Source organism: Schistocerca gregaria, chromosome 1 (genome assembly GCF_023897955.1).
Source record: "Schistocerca gregaria isolate iqSchGreg1 chromosome 1, iqSchGreg1.2, whole genome shotgun sequence".
Taxonomy (NCBI): Eukaryota; Metazoa; Arthropoda; class Insecta; order Orthoptera; family Acrididae; genus Schistocerca; species Schistocerca gregaria.
Genome location: NC_064920.1, coordinates 291,361,105 through 291,367,104, shown reverse-complemented (window position 1 = coordinate 291,367,104; position 6,000 = coordinate 291,361,105). Strand labels below are relative to the sequence as shown.

Sequence of the window (6,000 nt, the reverse complement as noted above, 5' to 3'; positions counted from 1 at the left end):
AAAGACAAAGGTCCCGAGTTCGAGTCTCGGTCGGGCACACAGTTTTAATCTGCCAGGAAGTTGTTGCAAATCCTTAACACAGGTTATCCAGGAGGATTGGTCAATATTCAGGGATATGACAGGATCGATCATTTCAAGCAAAGAAGTGTAATAAACATCCGCTCTATAACACATTACCTTAAGAGCGATGAGTACTTGTTCAGTAAAACCTGTGTGTTTCGCAGTAGCGAAGATGAACAAGTGTTCATAAGTCTTAAGGTATGCATTATAGAGCACATGTTTACTAGACTACATTGTTTCGAATGATCTTCTCTGTTTTATTGACAGAAGACTGACCATTCCTCCAGGAACACCCTGTGTACGAGTCAGATCAAACATCTTTAAACGATTAAACATCATATTAAATATAAGTTGTTTCTCATTGGATGAAAGCCAGACTGCAGCCGATGACAGAATATGAATCTTTGAACTAACTAATCATTTACAGAGATTCTTGCATCGAACACGAAAATGTGAAAATATTATATATATTTCTTCATTGTACGAATCGCTTGTTGAAGATGCCTTCAGTCCTACCCGTAACAGAGAAGTCCGAAATTTACTATGGTTCACTCAAAATGGTTCAAATGGCTCTGAGCACTATGGGACTTAACATCTATGGTCATCAGTCCCCTAGAACTTAGAACTATTGAAACCTAACTAATCTAAGGACATCACACAACACCCAGTTATCACGAGGCAGAGAAAATCCCTGACCCCGCCGGGAATCGAACCCTCGAACCCGCGCGTGGGAAGCGAGAACGCTAGCGCACGACCACGTATGGTTCGCTCGCAGACGCTTAATCATGTTATATTAGGAATCATAAACTGAGGTTTTTTTTTAAAAAAATGGCTTATCGTAATGCATTTCTTTCATTACTTTCGTTGAATGCCTTTGTATTTTCCAGTAGATCAATTTATTATTAAGCTCAGAGTTTCTAGATACGGAAGCCCGTCATTTAAGATTCCTTGTGATATTAAGGCTTTTTTTACTGAACTACCAACTGTTTCATTACGAAATACTCTACTATTCCATGGAATCCACCAGAATTAACTTATGTTCTTGAGTATTCGTAGTAACTTCTGTAGCATGTCAGTAATTTCGAAGAGTTTTTTTTTTTTAGTTATTTCTCTGGATGCTCTTCAACATGATTAGAAAATGATAATACGTGTGCTAGAGATATAAAATTTTACTGCTACCTAATCGCAGTATAATGTGCACAGCTTATTGTTTATATCTCGTTAGACAGGTAAAATAAAGCCTGAAGATTTTCTACAGGGCTGTGTATTCCATAGCCTACTTTTCCGTCAACTGCGATCTTTACTCCATCCGCATAAAACATTTTCGACGCGGCAATACAGTACTAAACAACACGTTCATTTAAACGGTTAATTTCAAGGCATGAAACAGCAGTAAAAATGTTCAAATGTGTGTGAAATCTTATGGGACTTAATTGCTAAGGTCAGCAGTCCCTAAGCTTACACACTACTTACCTAAATTATCCTAAGGACAAACACACACACCCATGCCCGAGGGAGGACTCGAACCTTCGCCAGGATCAGATGCACAGTCCATGACTGCAGCGCCTGAGACCGCTCGGCTTATCCCGCGCGGTGCAGCAGTAGCTTTCCATCTCGTGTAGTGGCCGTTCATTCTCCAGAAAGTGCTAATGAGTGACTTGCAACTGTTGCCAAAACATACAGTCGGTGAGATGTGGGAACTAAAGTCTATCCGCATGACTACGCAATCCGGTTTTACGTGTTGTGAAAGAGGGAGCGGCACTATGGACTTTAGTGCATCCTCTGACTTCGGCCGGTTAACAGCAGGACACGTTACACAAACGCGGTGGCCGGGAATCCGCTGTGTCCCAGGATTTTCTCAGCTAATCGAAGGTAAGTAAAACGCTTATTTCGATACAGCATCTAATTAAAAACTTTGTTGTCAAGTCACAAGGGACATGCACAGATTTATGAGCCTGCCATGCAGCAAGGTGGTACAACTGTCAAGGCAAGGGGATCATGATCACAAAGGCATATTAAATTCCCATCTGATCCTCTTCACCTACGTTTTACGTGGCTTACTCAAATAAAATGTGGCAAATGCGGTTATGATTCGTGAAATAAAAACGTATTCGATTTTCTCGTTCTTGATGACGGGACGCTAAGCTCTAACGTAACTTCCTTTGCTTTCTTTCTTTTACTGAGTTCTGGGAGAGATATGAGGGTACCACAGGTCGCCTTTAGCCTTCTTTGCAAGCGTTCAGACACCAAAGCGAAAATTATCCAATAGTTCACTTAACTGAACAGTTTGATTTGTGAGGACGACGGCACGGTATGTGTCGTGCTTTGGACTGAGAGATGTAATTATACTACTACATAGTGGGATAGTGACTAGAAACTTTGGCAGATAGTACTCTTACACACAGGGGAGGAATACATATGGATAAAAGTCAAGATAAGTTTATACTGTCGTATGCTTTTTCCAGATCGATAAAGCCTATGAATGTGTCAAGATTTTTCCTTAGTCTCGCTTCCATTATCAACTGCAGCGTCAAAATTGCCTCTTTGGTGCCTTTTCCTTTCCTATAGGCAATCTGTTCGTCATCTAACACATCCACAATTTTCTTTTCCATTCTTCTGCATATTATCCTTGTCAGCATCTTCGATGCTTGAGTGTTAAGCTAACTGTGCGACCATTCTCGAAATTTTTGGCCGTTGCGATCTCTGGAATTGTGTGGATGATGGGTTCCCAAAGTCCAATGGTGTATCTGCAGCTTCATATATTCTACACACCAACATTAATAGTCGTCTTGCAGAAACTTCCCCCAATGATTTTACACGTTCCGACTGAATATTATCTATCCCTTTGTCTTATTTGATCTTAATTCTTCCGAAGCTCTTTCAAATTCTGACTCTAACATTGGATTCCCCGCCTCTTCCCTATCGACTCTTGGTTTCTTCTTATATCACACATCACGCTATCTGACAATTTCCTCTCCCTCTCGTAGAGAGTTTGAATTTATTCTTTCCATCTATCCGCTCTCTTCTTTGCATTTAACAGTGGAATTTCCGCAGCACTCTTAATGTTACCGACCTTGCTTTTAATATCATCGAAGTGTGTTTTGACTTTACTATATCCCAAATCAGTTCTTCCGACAACCTTTTGTGTTTTGATTTCTGCACAATTTTCATGCAATCATTTCTCTAAGCTTCCATGTACTTCGTATTTATTTCATTCTTTAGTCCTTGTGTTTCTATATTCCTAAATTTCCATGAAAATGTTTTACTTCAATCTTTCACTGATCAACTCAAGTATATCTTTCGTTACCCATAGTGTCATCCTTGTTACATAAGTCGTAACTATGTTTTTCTTTCCAACTTCCACGACTGCACTTTTTAGAGACTTCCAATATTCTTCAACCGAACTATCTACTGAGCTGATAATTAGTATCTATAGCCTCAGAGGACTTGAAGCGTATCTCTTCATTCCTAAGTACATCCGTATCCCACTTCTTTGCACATTGATTCTTCCTGACTAGTCTCAAACTTCAGACTTCTCTTCATCATTACTAAACTGTGATATAAGTCTTTATCTGCTCTTGGGTTTGCTCTACAGACTACTATATGATTACGGAATCTCTTCCTGCCCATGATGTAATTTAGCTCGAATCTTCCTGTATCTCCTGGCCGTTTCCAAGTATTCCTCCTCCTCTTGTGAATCGTGAGCAGATTATTCGCTACTACGAAATGAAATTTATTGCAGAACTCAATCAATCTTTCACCTTTCTCACTGCTACTACCAAGATCAGATTCTCCTATAACACTTACTTCTACTCCTACCCCTACAACCCCATTCCAGGCTCCAACGACTATTAGATTTTCTTCTCCTTTATGTACCGAATTATCCATTCAATATTCTTGATGCTCTCTCTATTTCTTCCCCTTTAGCTTGCGACGTCGGCATGTATACCTGAACTACTGTTGTCGGTATTGGTTTGCTGTAGATTCTGATGAGAACAACACTATAACTGAACTGTTCACAATAACTCACTCTCTACCCTACATTCCTATTCATAACGAAACCTACTCCCGCTATACCATTTTCTGCTGCTGTTGCTATTACCCTGTACTCGCATGATCAGAAATCACTGTCTTCTTTCCGTTTCACTAACCCCACTACATTCGGACTGAGCTTTAACATTTACTTTTCAGGTTTTCGGGCTTCCCTACCACGTTTAAACTTTTGACATTCCACGCCCCGACCTGTAGATGGGAGTCCCCTCCCGGAGAGCCGAAGTGGGGACTAGTCCGGAATCCTTTGCCTAAGGAGAGATTATCGTAACACTTTTCAGTTACAAACCACATGTCCCGTGGGTATACCTTACGTTTTCTTAATGCAGTGGTTTCCATTTGCCTTCTGCGTCCGCATGTCGTTGATCATTGTTGATTCTTCCGCTTTTGTAGGGGCAGTTTCCCGCCCCACATGTAAGATTATTCCCTGAACCTCTGTCCCCTCCTCCAACCTCCATGACATGATCATTGGGAGAATGAGGATGAATTCTTACGCAGGATTTAGTCTGCCGCCATTGCTGACGATTTTTATTCAAAATTTAAGCACTGTCGAGATTCGAACCCAGGACTCAAATCGTTTTGGGAACTAGGCATAGATGCCACCCCTCGACGACGGGGTATAATGTGATGGCGTGTACTGTTAGGTTGTATCGCGGTGTGTAGTACTTGATTTACCCTTTTACTTACACCATATGCACTAAAGCTATACTTTTTCGGGACCCTGTGGCAAGGAAACGAAGTTAAAATGGAATGTACCACATCAACATTAATCCATTAATAAAAGGCACTAAGGGTTAAAACCTAGACAGTAAGTGCATATTAAATCAGATGCAGGTTAACTCACACCGCAACACTTGTTAATCAGTACGTATTATCAAATAACGTGCCATCGCTCATTAAATCAGAAATTAATTACAAGTCATTCGTTCCTAGAGACACATTAAAATAACGATGTTAAAACACATGCCAACAAATGGGGTTAAAGCTATAGTACACTGCCTAGTATATTTCTTAGAGTCCCTAGCATTTTTCGAGTATGAACGTTAAGTGACAATTTAATCCACTGTACACCATCACAAAGCACGCTGAACATCATTAAATACTGAGTTAAGTATCGTAACTATTCTATCGCTCTGAAGTAGCCTCCACGTGGGATACTACGCTCTAGAATCGAATACTTGTCATGTTGTATTCTAGGTACAGAACCTAAGTGAGCAATACAATTTCTGTCTCGCCAGAGGTACATCTCGAAGCAAACTGATATTTTAAGCATTTCAGAAGGTGTCACGTCCACCGACCTGTAACCGCTCAGCTTTCAAGTCCAGCCAATCGGCGTTAATGAGAATGCCCACCACCAGACAAGCAGACTCCTCTCATTACGCGCTATTCAGTTCAGATTAATTTTTCTTCCTAAGAATGTAAACGATTCGCTATCTACTGAGACAGTGGCCGGTTCATTTCATTAATAGGTCGCTCACCAAGCGTATTATTTATACACTACTGGCCATTAAAAATGCTACACCAAGAAGAAATGCAGATGATCAACGGGTATTCAATGGACAAATATATTATACCAGAACTGACATGTCATTACATTTTCACGCAATTTGGGTACATAGATCCTGAAAAATCAGTACCCAAAACAACCACATCTGGCCGTAATAATGGCCTTGATACGCCTGGGCATTGAGTCAAACAGAGCTTGGGTGGCGTGTAAAGGTACAGCTGCCCATGTAGCTTCAACACGATACCACAGTTCATTAAGAGTAGTGACCGGTGTATTGTGACAAGCCAGTTGCTCGGCCACCATTAACCAGACGTTTACAATTGGTGAGACATCTGGAGAATGTGCAGGACAGGGCAGCAGTTGAACATTTTCTGTATCCAGAA

At 40.8% G+C, this 6,000-nt stretch overlaps 1 protein-coding gene across 1 annotated transcript in view; it reads left to right on the top strand.

The window, feature by feature from the left end:
• Positions 1 to 1,848: 1,848 nt before the first annotated feature.
• LOC126341493 (estradiol 17-beta-dehydrogenase 2-like) overlaps positions 1,849 to 6,000 on the top strand; it is a 143,611-nt gene continuing 139,459 nt past the window's right edge. Inside the window, exon 1 of the mRNA XM_050001777.1 lies at positions 1,849 to 1,932. The gene's annotated coding sequence lies outside the window, so the exon portion shown is untranslated. The remainder of the gene's footprint in view (positions 1,933 to 6,000) is intronic.